This window comes from Malaclemys terrapin, chromosome 6 (genome assembly GCF_027887155.1).
Source record: "Malaclemys terrapin pileata isolate rMalTer1 chromosome 6, rMalTer1.hap1, whole genome shotgun sequence".
NCBI classification, from domain to species: Eukaryota; Metazoa; Chordata; order Testudines; family Emydidae; genus Malaclemys; species Malaclemys terrapin.
In genome coordinates, this window is record NC_071510.1 from 66,657,300 (window position 1) to 66,680,982 (window position 23,683).

Consider the following 23,683-nt stretch of genomic DNA (forward strand, 5'->3'; position numbering starts at 1 on the left):
TTATTCCCCTCTGTCACGCTGCCACTATTCCTAAACCCTTCATTTGCCTCATTAAAGACCGATGCAAAATATTCGTTTAGATATTGTGCCATGCCTAGATTATCCTTAATCTCCACTCCAGATACAGTCTTCAGTGGTCCCACTTCTTCTTTCTTTGTTTTCTTCCTATTTATATGGCTATAAAACCTCTTACTATTGGTTTTAATTCCCCTCGCAAGGTCCAACTCTACACGGCTTTTGGCCTTTCTCACTCCATCACTACATGCTCTGACCTCAATAAGGTAAGTTTCCTTACTGATCCCTCCTCTCTTCCACTCTTTGTACGCTTTCTGTTTTTTCTTAATCGCCCCTTTGAGACGCTCGCTCATCCAGCTCGGTCTAAATCTCTTGCCTACTAACCGTTTTCCCTTTCTCGGGATACAGGCCTCCGACAGCTCCTGCAACTTTAACTTAAAATAATCCCAGGCATCATCTGCCTTTAGATCCATAAATATGTTAGCCCAATCCACTTCCCTAACCAGTCCTCTTAATTTATTAAAATTAGCCTTTTTAAAATTATAAACACTAGTCTCCGATTTAATTCTGTTAATCCTTCCATTTAGTTTAAACTGAATTAGCTCATGATCACTCGAGCCAAAGTTATCCCCCTACAACCATTTCCTCAACGAGGTCCTCGCTACTGACCAAAACCAAACCTAAAATGGCCTCCCCCCTCGTCGGTTCAGCTACTACTTGATGAAGGAATTCATCAGCAAGCACATCTAGGAACATCTGCGCTCTTTTATTGTTACTAGCATTTGTTCCCCAATCTATATCTGGGAAGTTAAAGTCTCCATAATTACACAGTTCCTATTCGTATTTACTTCCCTAAAAACATTAAATATTTCTCTGTCCATATCCAGGGTAGATCCCAGCGGTCTATAGCACACCCCAAGCACTATCCCAGGGGAGGCTCTAGTAGTTCTTTTACCCATGTTAAGAAGGTTAAAAAAGCCAAAAGACTGTGGCTTACCATGGCTGCCTGCAAGCCGAATTCTGTTGCCTGGCACTGCGTGAGTGATCTCTCACACCAAACCGGCAGATCCTCAATATAAGAGGAAAAATGCGACCTTGTAACGAAAGCACATGTGCTGTGTAATGCGAACAGCAAGATTTAACGTGAAAGAGTGTACCCATTGTTCTCTAAAATGTGTCTTTTTAACTACCACCTTTCCCTTCTCCTCCATCAGCTGCAAATGTTTTTCCTTCGCAGAGGCTAGTGAAGATTAGAAGGTGAAAAAGGCGCACTCGGGATGACATGTTCTCGGAGCTCCAGATGTCCTCCCAAGCTGACAGAGCACAGCAGAATGCGTGGAGGCAGACAATGTCAGAGTGCAGAAAAGCCCAATATGAACACGAGGAGAGGTGGCGGGCTGAAGACGATAGGTGGCGTCAGCTTGCTGACAGAAGGCAAGAGTCGATGCTCCGGCTGCCGAAGCATCAAACTGATATGCTCCAGCATATGGTTGAGCTGCAGGAAAGACAGCAGGAGCACAGACCGCCGCTACAGCCCCTGTGTAACCAACAGCCCTCCTCCCCAAGTTCCATTGCCTCCTCACCCAGACACCCAAGAACGCTATGGGGGAGACTCCGGCCACCCAGCCACTCCACCCCAGAGGATTGCCCAAGCAACAGAAGGCTGGCCTTCAATAAGTTTTAAAGTGCAGCGTCTCCTTGTCCTTATCTCCTTCCCCACCCCACCCGGCGCTTCCCTCCTCCTCCACCCCTCCCGGGCTACCTTGGCAGTTATCCCCCTATTTGTGTGATGAATTAATAAAGAATGTATGAATGTGAAGTAACAATGACTTTATTGCCTCTGCAAGCGGTGATTGAAGGGGGGAGGGAAGGGTGGTTAGCTTATAGGGAAGTAGAGTGAACAGGGGGTAATGGTTTCATCAAGGAGAAACAAACAGAACTTTCACACGTAGTCTGGCCAGTCATGAAATTGGTTTTCAAAGCTTCTCTGATGCACACCGCGCCCTGCTGTGCTCTTCTAACCGCCGCGGTGTCTGGCTGGGCACCATCAGCAGCCAGGTGATTTGCCTCAACCTCCCACCCTGCCATAAATGTCTCCCCCTTACTCTCACAGATATTGTGGAGCGCACAGCAAGCAGTAACAACAATGGGAATATTGGTTTAGCTGAGGTCTATCCAAGTCAGTAAACTGCGCCAGCGCGCTTTTAAACGTCCAAATGCACATTCTACCACCATTCTGCACTTGCTCAGCCTATAGTTGAACAGAACCTGACTACTGTCCAGGCTGCCTATGTATGGCTTCATGAGCCATGGCATTAAGGGGTAGGCTGGGTCCCCAAGGATAACTATAGGCATTTCAACATCCCCAGCGGTTATTTTCTGGTCTAGGAAGAAAGTCCCTTCCTGCAACTTTTGAAACAGACCAGAGTTCCTGAAGATGCGAGCATTGTGTACCTTTCCCGGCCATCCCACGTTGCTGTTAGCGAAACGTCCCTTGTGATCCACCAGTGCTTGCAGCAGCATTGAGAAGTACCCCTTGCGGTTTATGTACTCGGTGGCTTGGTGCTCCAGTGCCAAGATAGGGATATGGGTTCCGTCTATCGCCCCACCATAGTTAGGGAGTCCCATTGCAGCAAAGCCATCCACTATGACCTGCATGTTTCCCAGAGTCACTACTCTTGATACCAGCAGCTCTTTGATTGAGTTGGCTACTTGGATAGCTGCAGCCCCCACAGTAGATTTACCCACTCCAAATTGATTCCCAACTGACCGGTAGATGTCTGGCGTTGCAAGCTTCCACAGGGCTATCGCCACTTGCTTCTCAACTGTGAGGCCTGTTCTCATCTTGGTATTCTGGTGCTTCAGGGCAGGGGAAAGCAACTCACAGAGTTCCATGAAAGTGCCCCTACGCATGCGAAAGTTTCGCAGCCACTGGGAATCGTCCCACACCTGCAACACCAGACGGTCCCACCAGTCTGTGCTTGTTTCCCTGGCCCAGAATCGGCGTTCCATGGCATGAACCTGCCCCATTATCACCATGATTTGCACATTGCTGGGGCCCATACTTTGTGAGAGGTCTATGTCCATGTCTATTTCTTCATCACTCTCGTCGCTGCGCTGCCGTCGCCTCCTGGCCTGGTTTTGCCTTGGCAGGTTCTGGTCCTGCATATACTCCAGGATAATGCGCATGGTGTTTAAAGTGCTCATAACTGCCACGGTGATCGGAGTGGGCTCCATGATCCCAGTGCTATGGCATCTGGGCTGAAAAAAGGCAAGAAATGATTGTCTGCCATTGCTTTCAGGGCAGGGAGGGAGGGAGGATGTGGCCTGACAACATGTACCCAGAATCACCCGCAACACTGTTTTTGCCCCATCAGGCATTGGGATCACAACCCAGAATTCCAATGGGCAGCAGAGACTGCGGGAACTGTGGGATAGCTACCACCGTGCAACGCTCCAGAAGTCGACGCTAGCCTCGGTACTGTGGACGCAGTCCACCGACTTAATGCACTTAGAGCATTTTGTGTGGGGACACACACAATCGACCTTATAAAAACTATTTCTAAATAACCAACTTCTATAAATTCGACCTAATTTCATAGTGTAGACATACCCTGAGATCCACCCTTAACTGACTGCCAACACACACTCTTATGTGCACAAGAACCACAGCAGCAACAGCTGCAAAAAAGGCAGAGCAGAGTTCCCCTGCTAATTAACATACAGAAAAGAATAATGAATTTCTGGTTTCATATTAACCAGGGTAGCAAACTCTACTCTAGTGCAAAGCACTAGAGAATCAAAAATTAGATCCAAATGAAAGCCTGATCCACTCATATAGATCACTGCTCCCAGGGCTCAACAATGCTAACCTCCTGACGACTAAGCAAAGAATGCTACCCAAAAGCAAAAAATGCTCAAATGCTAGACCAGCACCTAAAACACTAATATACAAGTTATTGGGAAGAACACATTTAAAAAAAAACAGCAACAAGCTAGACGAGATTTATCATGGTAGCAAAGTATCACATAACAGTGAAATGTTGCAAAACTAAAGGCATATTCCCACCAAATGCAGAACTAGTGACAATAAACTAGAGGTAGAAATTGAAAGGCACAAAGCAGTCTAAATCCAGAAAGAAATGACTTTATGGCCAATGTAACAGAGGGAAGATTGAGACAGGAAGGCACTCTCTATTCCAATTTGTAGAAATTGGGGGTAGGGGGGGAGGGAAAAGTTTTTCCTCAGGTTATCAGAAATCATAAAAGACATTGCCTCAAAAAGTGATGCCTCTGTCTGACCTTGGGAGAAAAAAGAGAAATGGCAAAGATGGCGTTACGTTACGTACAATCAGATTGAGAATGGACAATAACAAACGGACACAGGAATATTCTCTTCCATTAATGTCTAACTTGGAAATTCCACCCCATCCAGTCACAATCAAATCTGGTAATGATTAATAACCTCAAAGCCTGAATATTGCTATGTACTGTACCCAGAGATGAGACCACCAACCTTAAGAAAGCTCTAATGGATGCACACCAGCTTATGACTGTTAGGTATATTGTGGTAGTGCCCAAAGGTGAGTTAAAAGTTTCCAAACACAGAGAAACATAATCATGACATGAAAGACAGGAACATGGGCCCTGGTTCAGATCCAGTACAGCAATAGCTATCTAGTACGATAGTCTGTCTCGGACAGTGGCCAGTGCCAGATGCTTTAGAGAAAGGTGAAAGAAACCCATAGTAAGAAGATATGGGATAATCTAAGACCCTCCTCATAGGTCTCATCCTAATCCTCTAATAGACATTGTCTTGAGACCTAAAGCATGAAGTTTAATATCCCTTCCAAAGTCTGTCATCATTGGTTATAACAACTCTGAATATTCCTTATATCTATCTAGATATCTGATCCATTTATAAAAAGAAGAACAGGAGTACTTGTGGCACCTTAGAGACTAACAAATTTATTAGAGCATAAGCTTTCGTGGACTACCATTTATGAATTTTGATAAATTCTTGCCCCCAATTACTTACCATAGCAATGAGTTCCACACTTTAATCCCACATTGGGTGAAAAGTATTTCCTATTATCAGTTTTGAACTTCCCACCTTTTAATTTCATTGAATGTCCCTGTGATAAGGGTGAACGAGGCCCAAAGGCTCCCTGCTGGAGGCCTCAGGGGTCTGCCACATCCATCCCAGGAAAGGAGCAGTGGAGAGGTCTTCCAAGCAGCCTAAAGGGGTTGTGAGGAAGCAACCAGAGGGGCTACTGGAATGGCCAATCAGGGGCCAGGAGTGGCCTATAAAAAGAAATTGCAGAACAGAGCAGCAGTTAGTTGCTGCTTGGAGCTGGAGAAGAAATGACTGCAGGCCTGGCTGCCTGGAAGAGCAGCAGGGCCATGAACAGTTCAGATTGCTGGCAGGGACCGCAGCAGTGAGAGGCTCATGGCTGGCTGCTAGGACTGAGCCAAAGACAATCTGCTGGTGGGGAGCATTGAGGGAGCTCCTCTCTGGCTGCAGGGACTGAGCCTGGGGAGGGCCACAGGAATAAAGTGTTTCCAGGGAGGAAGCCCTGGGAGTGCGGCCCCATACCAGGGTTGGACTGGTTTAAAGACCATGGACGTACCCAACCAGGATGGCTGACCCAGTTACAGTCCCCTTGTTCTTAGATTGGGGGTGGGAGAGGGAAAGAGAACAGAAAAGCCCAGTCTACCTTCTCTATACCATTCATTGTTTATATACTTTTATCAAGTCCCTTCTTATTCATCTCCTTTTTAAGATACACAATCCTGATCTTTTCAAGCTCTCTTCATATAAGAGTTTTTCCATGTCCTTGATCATGCTCATAGCTCTTTTCTAAACCCACTCCATTTCCGAAATATTATTTTTGAGATAGGATGGTCAATATTACATAAAATATTCAAGATGAGGCCACATCATTGATTTATATAATAGTATCTGTATTAATTATTCTCCAATCCATTCCTTATGCATGCTGCTAGCTTTATGACTGTAGCTGTTCATTGAGATGTACATGACAACATCCCAGTGTTTACAGAAACAACACATATAAATGACAGCACATTAAACTTCGAGTTCAAGGCTTTGATGCTGATCCTCAAAGCCCTCCACAGAAGCTATGCAATTTACTTTAGGCAAAATCTCACCTTCTGGAATTGATAGTCTATAACAGCTATGTTTCACTAAAATTATTTAGCTGTATGATGTGAAAATCCATCAACTTTATGAAAAAACTCACAAAGATACAGACAGACATCTTCCTCTCCAAGTGCAAACAGATGGACATCATAACAAATGGATTGAAGGTAAAAAATCCATTACAATTCACATACTACACTGACCATGGTGAGAGATTATGCCACACACTCTCAAAGAAACTGAGGAACCACCTGATCAGCATCCTGTACAGCAAACAGGAGAAGATCAAGAATGAGCTCTCAAAACTGGAGACTCTCATATAAAACAAACCTTCCACACAAACTTCCACGTGGCTGGACTTTACAAAAGAAGGTGCTGTAGTCATCATGAACAGGTCGGATTATGAATAGGAGGCTACCAGGCAACTTTCCAACACCACATTCTACAGGCCACTATCCTCTGATCCCACTGAGGAGTACCAAAAGAAACTACACCATCTGCTCAAGCAACTCCCTGCTACAGCACAGGAACAAATCTACACAGACACACCCCTAGAACTCCAACCAGGGGTATTCGATCTACTGCCCAAGATCCATAAGCCTGGAAATCCTGGACGCCCCATCTCATCTCAGGCATTGGCACTCTTACAGCAGGATTATCTGGTATTTGGACTTTCTCCTCAGACCCTACGCTACCAGCACTCCTAGCTATCTTTGAGACACCAAAGACTTCCTGAGGAAACTACAATGCATTGGTGATCTTCCTGAAAACACCATCCTGGCCACCATGGATGTAGAAGCTCTTTACACCAATATTCCACACAAGGATGGACTACAGGCTGTCAGGAACAGTATCCCTGATGAGGCCACAGCACACCTGGTGGCTGAGCTTTGTGAAGCAAATACTCACCAGCAACTACACACCACACCACAGAAACACTAACCCAGGAACCAACCCCTGTAATAAATCCCATTGCCTTCTCTGTCCCCATATCTACTCTAGACACACCATCAGAGGACCCAGCGACACCATCAGAGGCTCATTCACCTGCACATCTACTAATGTGATATATGCCTTCTTTTGCCAGCAATGCCCCTCTGCCATGTACATTGGCCAAACTGGACAGTCTTTACGTAAAAGGATAAATGAACACAAATCAGACATCAGGAATGGTAACATACAAAAGCCAGTAGGACAATACTTCAATCTCCCTGGACACTCAATAACAGATTTAAAAGTAGCCATTCTTCAACAAAAAAACTCCAAAAACAGACTTCAAAGAGAAATTGCAGAACTACAATTCATTTGCAAACTTAACACCATCAATTTGGACTTGAATAGGGACTGGGAATGGTTGGCTCACTACAAAAATCAATTTTCCCTCTCTTGGTATTGACACCTCCTCATCAGTTATTGAGAGTGGACCACATCCACCCTGACTGAATTGGCTTTCAACATTGGTTCTCCACTTGTAATGTAACTCCCTTTTCTTCATGTGCCGATATATATTTATGCCTGTATCTGTAATTTTCACTCCAGGCATCTGAAGAAGTGGGTTTTTTACCCACGAAAGCTTATGCCCAAATAAATCTGTTAGTCTTTAAGGTGCCACCGGACTCCTCATTTTTCCACTGAAACAATGAAACTGATGATCAAAAACGGAAAACTAGTAAGTGGGGGAGACAGACTTTTCTCACTATCTGGCCCACAACTATGAAATTCACTCTCACAACACTTTAGAATGATCATGAAACTGTTGGAATGTAAGACATGCTCCTTTGACTCTGTTTTTCCACAATAACTACACATTCAAAATATTATCTGTATTATATAGAAAAAAAATCCTATTGTAAACAACAAACATTTGTCTAACCTTTCTTCCTTCGCTTTCCTCTGTCACTTGTCATCTTAAAAAAGTAAGCTTCTCTGGGCAGGTACCATGTCACATTATATATTTGTGCAGTGCCTATCACAAAACCAAATACCCTAGCCCCGTCCCTGCCCTGAGGCCTTGCTCCTTCCCTGAGACCCTGCCCCCCACTCACTTCATTCCCCCTCCCTGAGTGGCTCACTGTCCCCCACCCTCACTCACTTTCACTAGGCTAGGGTAGGGGGTTGGAGTGCGGAAGGAGGTGAGGGCTCTAACCGGGAATGCTGGCTCCATGGTGGGGCCAAAAATGAGGGGTTCAGGGTGCAGGAGGGGGCTCCAGCTGGGGGGTGAGGCTGAGGGATTCAGAGTGGGGGAAGGAGCTGCAGATTGAGGCAGGGGGTTGGAGTGTGGGAGGGGGCAAGGGCTTTGAGCTGGGAATGCTGGCTCTGGAATGGGGCCAGGAATGCAGGAGGAGGTCCAGGCTGAGGGAGTGGAGCTGAGGAATTAGGAGTGCGGGAGGGGGCTACAGGTTGAGGCAGGGGGTTGTGGTGCAGGAGGGTGTACAGGCTCTGGGCTGAAAATGCAGGCTCTGGGGTGGGACCAGGGATAAGCAGTTTGGGGTATAAGAGGGGGCTCCAGGTTGGGGGGAGGGGGGGCTCAGGGTTGGGGCATCCGGGCAGTTCCGGTCAGCAGCACAGCAAGGCTAAGACAGGCTCCCTGCCTGTCCTGGCTCTGCGCGCCCCGGAAGCAACCAGCAGGTCCAGTTTCTAGGCGGTGAGGCCAGGAGGCTCCACACGCTGCTCTCGCCCACAGGCACCGCCCCACCCAGCTCCCATTGGCCAGGAGTACAGAGCAGGTGCTCAGGACAGGAACAGCGCGCAGAGCTCGACGGCCCGGCCCCGCCACCTAGGAGACGGACCTGCTGGCTGCTTCACGGCGCAGCGCGGTGCCAGCCAGGACTGGTAGGGACTAGCCTGCCATAGTGCCGCAGCACCACAACCAGACTTCTAATGGCCCAGTCAGCGGTGCTGACCGGAGCCGCCAGGGTCCCTTTTCGACCCGGTGTTCCGTTAAAAAACCGGACACCTGGTCACCCTAGCCCTCTAGGAGCCATTGTAATATAAACATTCTAAAAACAAAATAAAACAAGAAATTCCTTCCATTTGGGAGATGGACAAAAAAGAATCCCATACATTTCTTTTTAGAAAAGTACTACATTGTACTGTAAATTGGAATGGTAAGGAAAATTATGAGATGACAAATTTTACAGTGATCAGCTGACTTTTAGCTCAGGCTTACTAGCAGAAGGTAAAGGTTCACATACCTTTTTAAGTGTTGATGTTCTACAGAGGTATCCTTAATCCTCTGCTCCAGTGTTCAAATCTTCTGACTGTTCCTTTTTTCCACCTCTTCTCTTTTTTTTTTTTTAAATTCCCAAGGAACTCTGTGTAAAAACAGACATTTATTTTTTTCATCTATTTTACTGAACTCTTTAGTCCTTTACAATAATTTAAACTTCAACCAGACCCTTTGCATTTTCAGATTGTTTCATGTCTTCAACTGATAAAAGGCTTGGAGGAAACAGAAGGAGCAAAGATTATTCTAATGACCAGTAGCCATATTCTGCCACCAGTTTCTATACGGAACTCCAAGTGAAGAAAACAGTTTTGTTTAAATATATATGGCACAGAATGGTTACAATAGTTAGACTGTCTGAATTTACTGGAAGTAGAAAGGCTTATTTTTATCTTTTGGTGGTATTTCATTCTGTTAACTGGAAATCAGACAATTGACTTCTAAAACATTTGAAATAAAACAAAATTTAGTACAATAAAAGTGTGCAAAGAGCAACTCCTTACCCCATCCTCAACAATATACACAGGTTCTCTCCTCCCCACTTCCATGCTGCTTTGGCTTTACAATAACTCATACACTGTAACACAAACACTTAAGACTTAATTTCCTTCTCAAGATTGGGGTTTCCCTCCATAACCACCTCTCTCCTAGTGTCCTAAGGAGAGCTTTCCACTTCCTTCATTTCCTGATGGGACCTAACTGGGCCAATTCACCAACATGAATCTCCAGTAATTACCCTGAACAGAGTTTTAGCTTTCAGCAGAAGAGCCTTGCATTCTTACATAGGGTCTTTGAATTTGCCACTCTACTAAAGACTGATCACTTATTTAGCATACACACATCACAATAATTGTCAAAAAATATGTATATGGATTTGTATAATTTTTAGTGTGTTTACAAACTGCATGGAACAGACATATTCAAATGACGTGTGTCAGATATACATTACATATTTAAGTGTTGCATAATATCACAATTATACCTAAACAAAGATAAATCTAAACTAGGATTTTCAAAGAAGCCTAAGCTTCTTATGCACCCAGCTCCCAAGTCTCCTTGACAAGAAAGGCTGCAGAGGCTGCTTGCAATCTGATTGACCATGCTAGCATCCTATTCCGTGTAATTATATTAGGCATGTCATAGCACAAATGTATACAGGAGGAAATCCACGATAAGATTCTTTGAGAAGAAACTGGAAAGGTCCATTTTATCTGCAATTGCCAAGAACAACTGCAAGGATGATCTAAATGGTTTAGTCCTGTCCAAGTAAAATATTAATGCCTTCCTAACATCTAATGTGTGGAGTCTCTCTTCATCCCTGTGAGCATGAGGCTTAGAGAAGAAAGTTGGTAAATATATTGCCTGACAGATGGAGATGTGAGAAACCACATTGGTAAGAAATTTCAAATAAGGGAATAGGTACAACTTGTCCTCGTAGAAGGCTGTGAACACAAGGTCAGACACTAGAGCTCTTAATTCACCCTTAATTACTGGCCCAGGTGATTGCCACCAAAAGGCAACATTCAATGAGAAATGGAGCAACAAGTAGCCAGCGGCTGAAAAGTGGAACCCATTAATTTTGTTAACACCAGGTTCAAAGGCGATCCTCTACTTTGGGACGTAACCAGTCCAAACCCTTAAAAAACACAAGTGACGTGGGACTGGAGAAAAGTGATCAATTGGAGGATGAAAAGATGAAATAGCTGCTAGATGGACCCAAATGGAACAAAAGACAAGGCCCTGCTGTTTCAGATATAACACATGTGTGTATCAGAGCTCAGACCAGCAAAACCCCTTTCTGCTGGGTCTAGATGGAGAGTCTCTTCCACTTCACCAGGTAAATATACCTAACTAGTAGAAAACCTCATGTTAAGACAACATTTTATAGCTCCTTTGAACAGATCTTCCTCTGATGTGCTAACTATACACCATCCAGGCTGTGAGGTGAAAGGCCTTCAGACTGAATGGAGGAGGCAACCATGGTCCCGTGAGATCACATCTGGGTTCATGGGCAATGTCAATGGATACCTGATTGAGAGGTTCAGCACAGTGGAAAACAAACGTTAGTGAGACCACAGTGGTACCATGAGTATCACTTGAGCATGAACCTGTTTGATTTTTAACAATACTCTGGGTAGGAATGGAACCAGAGGGAACACACAAGTGAACTTGTCTGTCCAGGTTAATCGGAAAGCATCCAAGATGGACCCTAGATTGTGACCAGCTCGTGAACAAAACTGATGACACTTCCTGTTGATTTTTTTTGCAAACTGGTCTATGTGGGGAATCTCTCACAGCTAGAAAATGAACCTGGAGATATCTGAGTAAAGAAACTACTTTCTGTGGCTGGTAAGAGACCTGCTCAACCGGTCTGTCAGACAGTTCTGGATACCCAGAAGGTGGGAGGTTTCAAAATGTACTGAACTGGTGATACAAAAGTTCCACAGCAGCATTGCCTTTTGGCATAGCCAGGTCGATCTGGCCCCTCCCTGCCTGTTCACATAGGGACAATACAGCAGCCATAGTCTAAGTACTAGTAAATTCCTTCTCTTGACATGGATAAGGGATGCATGACACATTAGTCAAATGGCTCTCAATTCTCTTACATGTATATGCAGAGTTAAGTCCTGGCCAGCGCATAGCCATCGAGTATGCAGGGATCCCAGGTAAACCCCTAACCCAGGGTGGAAGCATCTGTAACCAGAGTTAGAGTACGTTGTAAGGCAGCAAATGGTAATTCTGCACACACATTGGATGGGTCTGTCCACCTACCCAAAAAGGCTAAAACTCATGTGGGTACCTGAAGCATCATGTGAAGAGGATGATGGACCCAGGAATACACTGAGCTCAGCCACCCCTGCAGCTTCCTGAGATAAATGTGGTTCAGTGAGCCACGCTACAAGTGCATGACGCCAAACGCTCCAGAAGTCTGACACAATTCCATATTCTTCTGGTAGGATGGGTCTTCGTGTCTGAAGAAGTAACCAATATCATCTGGAACCAGGACTGTGGGAGGAATGCCTTACTTCTGTAGATTCAAGATTTCTCCTATAAACTTTATCCTTTGTGAAGCGGTAGGATTGACTTTTCCTCGACAATAAGCAATCCTAATGCACCAAAATGCACTGGATCACGGCTATGCTGGACAGCACCTGGCCCCTAGGTTGGCCTCCTATCTACCAGTCATCTAGGTACAGAAACACTCAAATTCCTGGATTTCCTCAGGAATGCTGCCACCTTTGCCATGCACTTTGTGAACACATGTGGGGCTGCAGACAGGCCAAATTGCAGGACTGCAAATTGATAGTGAAAATGGATGATTAGAAATCTGAGTAATTTGCTGTGGCTTTGGTGCATCACTACATGAAAATAAGCATCCTTTAAGCAGAGGACATCATATCAGTCACAAGGTTCCAAGGAAGGGATAACAGAAGCCAGTGACCATGCAAGAGGTTATTTTCTTTAGGTATTTGTTGAGCTTTCACAGGTCTAATATGGGTCTGAAACATCCTTTGTTCTTGGGATTAGAAAGTAGCAAGAATAAAACCCTTTCCCCCCGTATAATAGAGGAACTGCCTCTATGACTCCCAAAAAAGAGAAGAGATTGTAGTTCCCAAAGCAGAAGTTTACTGTGAGAGTGGTTTCTGAAAAGAGACAGTGAAGAGAGGCAGGAGGGGGAGGAGGAGGGAGTGAAAATAAACTGAAGGATATATCCCAATTCCACTGTGCTAAAGACCCCTGGTTTGAAATGATGCCAGCCCAAGCACTTAGGAAGTGGGCCTGTGGGAAAACACCACGGTAGGAGAAGCTGGCAAACTGGTAGGCTGTCCTCACCAAGCATTTCCATGCTGCGCACATGAACTACCAGCAGATGAAAGAATAAATGGAGGGTGGAGGAATAGTTACTCCTGTAACTTTTGCCTTTCTTCCTAGGCTGGTCTTGGTAGTGAGGCCTAAAAGAAGCATATCGATGAGGCAGAACTGCTTCTTCTTTGATATTGGCATATAAAAACCCAAAGACTTAAGCATAGCCCTAAGATCTTTAAAGATATGCAGCTTGTTGTTGGTTTGCGCAAAAAAAAAAAAAAAAAAAAAAGGAGAAGGAAGGAAGGTAGGTTCTAGATGGTTTCTTGGACCTCTTGGGGACGACTTGATGACTGGAGCCACAAACATCTGTGCATTGTAATGGCTGATGTCACAGCTCTGGCAGCATAATCCACAGCACCTAATGTGGCTGTACGCGTGTGGACTCACCCCTGCGGCGCCTCCTGCTAGTCGTCCATGGGAATTAGCTCTGCCAGCCTTGGAGCGCCCACTGCAGGCCGGTGATCCGCCTCACCACTTGGCCCCCGTGTCCCTCCAGGACCCGGTGCCCCTTTATCTGGGGGCTGCCCCCTGGCAGTAACCCCTTTCTCTCTCTGGGTCTCCCCTCCCCAGGGAACCCCCATCCACTAACCCCACCTCGCCTCAGTGTAAGGTTACTGCCAGTCACCATCTAGCCCCACTCCCTGGGGCAGACTGCAGTATAAGCCACTCATCATAGGCAAGGTTGGGTCTGGACCTGCTGCCCCTCTCTGGAACCCAGTGCCTCTCTGGGGCCTTGGACAAGGCCCTGCAGCTGGGGAGTTGCCAGCCTGGAGCTTCCCAGCCCCTCTGGCCTTTTCCCAGCCCTGCCTCACTCTAGGCACCCTGAGCTTCCCAGAAGCCAGGCCCTTCTCTCTCTGAAGGCAGAGAGAGACTGTTTGGGCTTCTGGCTCGCAGCCTCTTATAGGGACCAGCTGGGCCTGATTGGGGCGTGACACCAGCTGTTACTGCCTTCCCCAATCAGCCCAGGCTTTCCTTCCCAGCCTCAGCCCTCTCCCAGGGCTGGCTTTAACCCTTTCTGGGCCGGAGCAGGTGACCACCCTGCTACAGTGGCCTAAAGTGAGGTCCTGGCCACCACCTTTCCCTCAGCCACCACAGACCGAAACTTGTCTCCCCTCCTCTGGCAACTTGTCCATACACTTTAAAACATTGTCCCAGAGGGAGAAATCATAACATCGCAGCAGAGCCTGCTGATTAGCAATCCAGGGGTGTACTCCAGCACTTGAATAAAGTTTCCTTCCAAAAAGATCAGTCTTTCATCCTTTTATTTTAAGGTAGATGCTTGCTGATGCACTCTCTTATTGACAGCTGAAACCACCAAAGACCCCAGGGGAGAAGGCATGAAACGTTCAAACCCCTGCAAAGGAACATAATACCCACTCATTTCTTTTAGCTATAGGCAACAGGAAAACGAAGTTTGACACAGCATTTTAGTGGGCTCCATAATAGTTTCACTTATTGGAAGCGCCACTTGAGAAGGTTCCACGGACAGTCATAATGGAGTACTAGCAGCTGTACGACAGATAAGGAAAAGAATATATATGCAAAGGTTGTGAGCACTACAAAAGTCACCACCACTGTATCGGGCATCTTCATTGGATGCAGACGCCCTTGCTAGAAACCCCAACTGTGACTGGGACCCCACTGTGGCAGGCACGGTACACACACAAACACACAGACACACACAAAGAGTAAGAGATGGTCTGTGCCGCCAAGAGTTTACAAATGCAAGATAGTGGCGAGTTTGTTTCCAGCTCCCACATCACAAATATATTTCAAAAAAGAAGCCACCAAACCACCATTAGATGAGGAAAAAAGGTTACTTACCTGTACAGTAACTGTTGTTCTTTGAGATGTGTTAAAGGATGGGGCTACCCTGATCCCCCTTCAATTCCTTCACACAGGAATCTTGATGCCATTAGACTCTGAAACAGCAGGGAAGTAGGGTGATTCATGGAATATATACACGCACAACACATCCAAATAACAGTTACTGTACAGGTAAGTAACCTGTTCTCTCTCCTTCCAGCAATTGCACACATATACATTCCATTTCAGGTGATTTCCAAGCAGTACTCCTTAGGTGGCAGGAAATTCAGCGTCTATTTGGTTGGACAAGAAATGAAAAACAGATTCCCCAAAGTCAGCATCAGCTCTGGAAGCTACTCTGATGGCATAATGTCTAGCAAAAGCCCTCCAGATGTCCGTGTTTTGGATGTTATTCAAAAAGGCCACAGAGATATCTTGAGCTCTGACGGAATCAGCAATTTTCTCTCAAGAGGTGATATATTAGTCAGATTGTAACAAGACCGGATACAGATCAAAATTATCTGTGCAGAAATTGCTTGGTCTCTCATTCTTTCTGCATACACAATATAAAAAATTGGTAGAGAAATCATTTGCTTCAGACAGATTTTAGTTAAAAATGGAGTGTGAGGTCTTAAAAAATTCTCTTTGTGTAAGACTGCATAAGGAATCTGAGTTTAAGCCAGAAGGGACCACAAGATCATCTAATCTGACCTCCTAAATATCACAGGCCACCACCATCACCCACAAACTAAACCCAGCTGAAATTAGACCAATGCATTACAGCCCATAGGAAACTAGACTATTATCTGCCACAGGCAGAGAATAGGAGGGACCGAGGTGCATCAGTGCTCAAGGTCCGCATAATGGCAGGGAAATGATTAAGTGACATATACCCAGATAATCCTGGCAAATGACCCGAATACATATGCTCCAAAGGCAGGCAAAAAAAACCCAAAGTCTAGGGGAAAATTCCTTCCCAACCCCACATACAGCAATGAGTTAGACCCTGAGCATGAGCAAGAACCAGCCAGCCAAGCACCTGAGAGAAAGAATGCTTGGCACCACCTCGAAGGCTGACATACCCCACCCACTATCCTATCTCCAGCTGTGGCCATCCCTGATGCTTCAGAGAAAGCACAACAAAACCCCTCCCAGAATGCGGGGATGGGAGGAGGGGATTCCTTCCTGATGCTGCCAGTGGCTGGCTGAAACCCTGAAGCACAAGTTTTAGGGACATAAACAGGAAGTGAGCCCCCTACCATCCAATCACACTCAAATTGGTCCACCTGTCTCTTAAAACTAAGTTGTTTTCCCCCACAGCTCCTATTGGGAGATGTGATACATGAAGGGGGGGAGGCTGGAGGAGTAGATCCCTTTGATGGACACCCAGCTAGCCAGTTAGCTGTAAAATTCCTCTTGGTCTGTTCTCTGCTTGCTTCACCTGTAAAGAGTTAACAAGCCCACAGGTAAAAGAAAAGGAGTGGGCACCTGACCAAAAGAGCCAATGGGAAGGTAGAACTTTTTAAAATCGGGAAAGAAACTTTCCTTTTGTCTGTTGTTCTCTGGGCTGCAGGGACACAGAGCAGTAATGCTGTAACCAGCTTTAAGCCAGGTATGATTATAGATTATCAATTCATACCTCAAACCTACTTATCTGGAGCCTCTTTTTTAAGAGCAGGATTGGATTTTTGGTATCCTAAGAGGTTTGTGCATATGTTGTTTGATTAGCTGAGAGCCACAGCTAATTTCCTTTGTTTTCTTTCTCAGCTTTTCCCTGGAAGGGGGGGTGAAAGGGCTTGAGGGTACTCCACAGGGACGAATTCCCAAGTGCTCCTTCCTGGGTTCAAAGGTGTTTTGGTTTGTTTTTGGTTTTTTGCATCTGGGTGGTGGCAGCATTTACCAAGCCAAGGTCAGAGAAAAGCTGTATCCTTGGGAGTGTAATACAAGCCTGGAGTGGCATGTATTAATTTTTAAAATCCTTGCGGGCCCCCACTTATGCACTCGGAGTGACAGAGTGGGGATTTAGCCTTGACAGGAGGCTGTTCCACAACAACATCCCTCTGATGGTTAGAAACTATCATCTAATTTCCAGCCTAAATTTGTCATGGTCACCACAAGAGCTTGTAGCTCTCCTGCTCTCTTCTCCAATGTTATTGCTACCAAGAAAGCCATCTTAGCAGACAATGAAATAGAAGAGCGATCAACGGTTCAAATGGGTGACCCATGAATCTTGTCAAAACTACATTACGGTACTAGGAAGGGATGAGTTCACAAATAGGTGAGTTAATCCTCATTAAACCCCTTAAATATCTCCCAAACATGAGGTATGAGAAAAATCAATCTTTTAACAGGATTAGGCTTATTTCAAGGGGTATTAAGCATAATGAAGGTTCTGAACTGGAAGGAATGTATTAGTGATAATACTGATGGAAAAAAATAGAAACAAAATAAATTTTCCATTCTTCTCCTTAATATCTTCACTAATGGGAAACAAGCAAGCAGCAACAAACAGGAAGAAGATGAGACTCAGTAGCCAAATTAAAAATAATTCTGAATCTTTATTTTACTACTGATAGTGGCACCCTCACCCCAATCAGACATCTGGAGATGTCTGAAGGTTCAGTTTATCTGTAGTGAGTGAGGGGAGTGATGACAAGAGAGATCCCTTGCAAATATCTTTCACTGAAGCAGATGTCCTCTCTGTTCAGGAAATAGTAATGTTGTGAAAAAAAGCCTCATTACCCTCAAGACACCATTTTACCTAATGCTTCACAATCCTCTAAGATACATCTCATCCACTCTGACACACGTTTTCCATAATTTTTACTCTTTCCTTTTCAAATGAAAGGAAACAAAGAAGTGGTCTTCTAGCTTTGTCATGTTTCAAGTGCTCTTTTATGCAGATGACTTGGGCTTACACACAACAAAAAATTCATTCTTGAGATTAGTCAACAGAAGTCTCTATTTTTGGAATAAACTCTGATATTGTTTTAAAGACCATCTTATCATCATGAAGCACACAGTGAGGCTCTTCCGCAGTAAAGCCATAAGTTCTGAAAATCATCTAGCAGATATCATTGTGACTAAGAAACGGGTTTCGATAGACTGAAAATAAGAATATTACCAGAAGCTTTTTCCAGAAGCTTGGGGGGCGGGCTGTTGTTGTTGTTGTGTTTTGGGGGGGAAGAGGAGGGTTGTCTCTTTGTTTTGTCTAAGATCGGGGGTAGAGTCTGTTCCAGTATCTGGCAAACAGTTGGGATGCAGAGTCCCCTTTCAAAGAGAAAAGCATTTGAATCACTTCCTCCAAGCACACAACCTGGGCTAGAATTTTCCTCCCAACCCCCAAGCAATTATATTTAGAGAACTAACATTAGGTTGTAATACTTGATCCTAAGACAGAAAGTCTGGTCTCTTTAGGAGTGAAATAACGGATCCTACTCCCAGAAAAAATATAGGTATGGTTTGGTGTTTTGCCAGTTTGTAAAGAGATCTGCTAACAGCAAGCCCAGAAGATTAGCAACACCTCCCTATGAAGAAAACATTCTTTTCTGATAGGGATATGGTGACCAACAAGATATTCCATATGTATTCTTCGTCCCAACATTGTCCATTGTGTTCATCCTTTTTTCCAGATAGCATCGGGTATTCCCCACCATTAGTTTGGGCTCCTGGATCACTAGAAGATAGAGGAGATGATTGTACTGGGAACCTGCATTCCACAAGCCAAGTTCAAGAAGGTGCAAATTCGGGTGCATAACATCAATTGCTGTACACTTTTGGTATGCACATGCCAAAGATGGTATTACAATGCATGAAACCCAGGAGAAGCTGAAAAAGTATAATCATTACAATCCTATTTTTGAATAGCTGGTCAATCCTTGTTTGAATTTTGTCACACCATTCAACTATTAGCAAAGTTCCTGTCTATGAGATATTATTTCTACTTCAAAGTGAGAGTTACATGATGGGCATAGTTCTATTCTATACAAGTTCAAAATAACACCATGCACTTACATATTTTTGAGCACTTTTTATATTACTTCTCAGCTTCCTAGAATAATAATGCTCAGATAAGAATGAAGGAGTAAATATAGGTTGCACAGTTGCACTCGGCGAGAGCCCAAGAAGGGACATCAACCAGGTGTCAGGCCTCAGACCTTTAGCTCTCCTTGGGCAGAATTCTGCAATTCATCCACTCTCAGAGCAGGACCTGAGTTCAGCCCCCCGAGTATCAACCCTGGCTACCTCAACAGGGCTCACTGCATTTGGACCTGCAAGCCCCTTTTCTCCAGGCCAAAATATAAGAAACAAAACAAAACCAGAGTCCTACACACTTATTTCCTTCTTGAGCTTAAACCTCTCTATTTATAGCACTGGTGGGTCTGTTTTATTCCTCATTTCTGACTTAAGAGAAAGAGCCTGAACTGCTTGCAACCTTATTGCTTTGTCTCTGAGAGCTTGTCTTCGCTACCGGGGTAAGTCAACCTAAGTTATCCTACTCTGGCTACGCTATTCATGTAGCTGGAGTCGACGTAGCTTAGGTCGACTTACCCTGCTGTCTACACTGCATTGTGTCGACGTGAGATGCTCTCCGGTCGACTTACCTTCACTAGACCTGCTAAATTGACACCCGCTGCATCGATTGCAGCAGTGTCGATCTCCCCAGTAGCAAAGACAAGCCAAGTCTTCCGAGCTTGCCAGTTATTTCACTGACACAGCCAAGGCCACCTCTCCCAGCTCATCCAAAAACCCCTCCTTTTCTAGATTTAGATTTTAGATCTCCTTTGATCCCAGGTTTAGGCTTGGAAAGAGTAAAGCCTCCTAATCTGGATGGAGCCAGAATATCTCCCTCCCCACACAAACTGATGGCCCAGCTATCAGTTACCTTATCTCCTCTGGAACAGAGTACCTGAGGCTGACTTTAAATGGGTCATTGGTTTCCTTTTCCTCCTCGGTTCTGTAAAAACCCTATATAGCCTCCTCTGACTTTACGTATGCAAACAGGCAGCAGTGAACAACTGAACAGAGAAACAGAGTCATACATAATATATATAAAAAAATAATATAGGCATTTTTCCAATTAGTAATATCGGTGTTCTACACTACCACCATCAATACCCATGGGGCAGGAGTGAGGAGAGGAAGACAGTGATGTTTCAAATAGGCAAGCTTCAGTTATTAATGGTCTTGATGGGCTATGTACATAAAACTCAGCCTAATCTACTGAAATTACAAGATCTCCAGAGCACATTACAGCAAGAATTGAGGAGATCTCCATCCTCAAGTTTATCGTTTTTGTGAAAACATTTGAATTGCTTCAGATCTAAAACTGCACAGCCTCTACTTTTCTTTTATTCAATGGAAGAAAATGGAACAGAATACTTGACACCGGAGAAGGAAATGGAAGATGTGGTCTCGTAAACCAAAGTGGATTATCAGAGTGAGATTTTGAGAAGAGAACCTGCACAAGTACCTGGTAACTGTTTTCTTCCATAGTTTTGGTTCCAGTATTTATTGCACTTATAAAGTTGCACCTCTTTGGGTACACAACTGTTTTAGCTAGAACAAAACCACAGCTATGATGTCAATTGAGGGTTTGAACCATCTTTTTGCCTGCCCTATAAGGAAGCGTTAAACTGCATTTTTAGATTTGTTGGACTTGTACACTACCACCTTCACCAACACAATTGTATTCCTGTGAAGTTGGAGGAACAAAAGATCTACTCAAAGTGTGTGTCTGAATTCCAGAGCACAGCCACCAGTGACATAGAGCCACAGAACTGTCAGGCATGCCTTGAACAGTAAGGCACATATCACATCACAAAAGCACCCTCTATGAAAGATGAAGCCATGAAACTCATTGTTTGTGGGGTCAATGGTCTTCAGGACATCACACTAGTTCATGGATGCTCTAGCCACTGGTAGCTGTTGCAGGGTCTCCGGGTCGCAGAAATCAGGCCCAGATGTGCACAACTCACATGGCTGAGAGCACAGCTGGCACCAAGGTCCCACTCTGCCTGCCAAACTCATGGCAGCTCCTCTCAACATCATGGACTAAAGAAATCCAGGAGCCAGCAAGGAGGAGCAATGCAGGCTGGTTCTCCTTGTCTGGCCTGGAACAGAGCTACTGAGTGGAGTGGTAGCCTGTAACACTGCCACTGAGTCAGGCATGCCTTGTCCTTGTGCTCCTGCCCATTCTGGGCTCCAATGCCAACGTTCTCCTGGGGACCCCAGGGGAAGGGGCAAGCAAGGCTAGATGTGGGACAGAGAAGAAGACCATAAAAACCTTTCCTCCAAGGAAGCCTCCAGACAACCAGGAGAAATAAGGAGCAGGGGGATCAAGGGGGCATGGCAGGGACTCATAGGAGCAGATGATAAGGGGGGCTCCCTCAAGAACTGAAGTTCCTGGGAGCAGGTGGGTGTAGGGGTTCATGTGGGAAAGGTACTGGCTGCAGCTTTTCTGGGGTTTCTGTTATAATAATCATAATTAAACCTTCTTACACTGAACTGCATACAAGCGCTGTACAAGAGTTTTGCATAATCAGTCTCTTGTACAGTAGCATATGTATACAATTGTAGCAGCACATCAGGAGTAAGTCCAGTGTAAAGAGACTGGATTATGATTACTGTTTATTATGTCTCTACCTGACTACATAGTAAAGTTTTCATAGCTGCTTTAAGTGTTCATCAACTAATGTGAAATTACAGTGAAATACCAAGTAGAAATACCCTGGAGCTCCCAGACTGGACCCTCTCTGACCCCTCCCCTTCTCCCACATCCCTGTGCAGAGGGCAGCAATTCCACAGGCGTGGACCCTCTCTGACACATCCCATCCCCTCCCAATTTATTCTTCATTATGAAAATAGGTCTACACTACCATCTAGATGTCATTATAATCAAGTGGCATTTTAAAAATTCCTGGAATTACTTTGACATATGTATCTTCTGTAAAAGGAGATGAAAAACACTTTGCTCATGAAATCTGAATCATCTTTATTAGTAAATAAAATGGGAACATAAAGTGGGGAAGGTATATATTGGCTTCAAAGTCAATTGAATCATCTATGCCAGATTAGCAGTTACTAGGTACTAGCGTTCATACCTAGACTTCAAAGGAACTGAGAGTATAAATGACAGACCCGTAGATGAGAGGATTGGAATACAGTCTCACTGACAGTTAGAACCTCAGGCAAAGGGATGTTGGGGGGGGAAAAGGCAGAGTCCATAATAGATAGAAAGACAGACACAGAATGCTTGAACTATCAGCTCCAATTTACTAAGGCTAGGTCTACACTACCCGCCTGAATCGGCGGGTAGAAATTGATTTCTTGGGGATCGAATTATCGCGTCTCGTCGGGACGCGACAATCGATCCCCGAATTGACACACTTACTCCACCAGCGGAGGTAGGAGTAAGCGCCGTCGACGGGGAGCCACCGAGGTCGATTTTGCCGCTGTCCTCACAGCGGGGTAAGTCGGCTCAGATACGTCGAATTCAGCTACGCTATTCGCGTAGCTGAATTTGCGTATCTTAAATCGACCCCCCCCCTTAGTCAATACCTGCCCTAAGACTGGAACTATAAAGGTTTAACCTACCTACCTTAGGTGTTGCCTACCTTGTATACTAGATATGATGTTATTCCATTTGCCTTGGATTTAATTCAATTTACTAATAAGCTACAATTTACTAATAAACTTCAAAACTTTGTAATCTGAGTGGCACTGTGATCCTATGTGCCAGGTCACAATACACGGAGTAGGGCTCAGCTTCGTGGGACAGGAGCCACTGCTGCAGGGTAAGTTCTCTCTCCAGCATCCTCCCCTTCACACCAGCTTGGAATTACAGTTGCAGTGCTGAGGCAAAGGGTTGGTGCCCTTTGGGCAGTATATGTAGGAATAGGCTATGGCAGAGTGCACCCACTGAATTGGGAGCCTGCATCCTCCCCTAGCTCTAGCAAAGCATATGGCCAACAGGATGGCTTGCACTGAAGGTCCTGTTGCTGTAAAGTCCCTGTTCAGGGACTTTTCTACTTTCCTATTCATTGCAACTTCTGAGGAAGAATTCCACTAACATCTTTAACCAGTGAACCCATCTTAACATCACCCTTACAAAAATTAATATGGAATCCTTAATCTCCTGAATTTAGTTAAATATTGATGATCTGTTTAATTGTTTGTCCTTGTCTTAGAATCCTTTTCTAAATCAAGTGAAGAACAGAGTAAGAATTCCTGCTTTTCTTCAAAGGAGAGGTATCTCCTGGGGTCTTTAGATTTGTATTTGCTTGGACGGGTTACATAGGCTGGACACCAATGATACTTTGTTACTTTCCTTTTTGTGGCTTCACATTCATCTTGAGGAAAGACCCATCCCATGTGCAATGGTCAGTGTTCCTAATCAGGCTCTAATATTTCACCCTCCACAAGACGCAGGACAAGAGAGACTTTACACAGAGGTTGCTCTAATGGAAACATTTTTATTCAATCTTAAAATACTGACTGTCTTGTTAATGAAAAAATTACTTAAAGAAGTTTAGCATTATTAAATACAATTTACTTTTTATTTATATTTGCTTTCATTGTCAAAGTTGAGAAAATATAATTTTTTT

General features: G+C 44.7%; 1 protein-coding gene across 2 annotated transcripts in view; it reads right to left on the bottom strand.

The window, feature by feature from the left end:
* FER (FER tyrosine kinase) overlaps positions 1–23,683 on the bottom strand; it is a 421,941-nt gene that overhangs the window by 385,670 nt on the left and 12,588 nt on the right. The window contains exons 1-4 of one of the 2 annotated variants that reach the window (XM_054031950.1): positions 18,447–19,051; positions 18,202–18,347; positions 15,096–15,193; positions 9,373–9,492 (exon numbers count right to left, since the gene is read on the bottom strand). The gene's annotated coding sequence lies outside the window, so the exon portion shown is untranslated. Of the gene's footprint in view, positions 1–9,372; positions 9,493–15,095; positions 15,194–18,201; positions 18,348–18,446; positions 19,052–23,683 lie in introns of those variants that run through there. The other variant, XM_054031951.1, reaches the window with a different exon arrangement.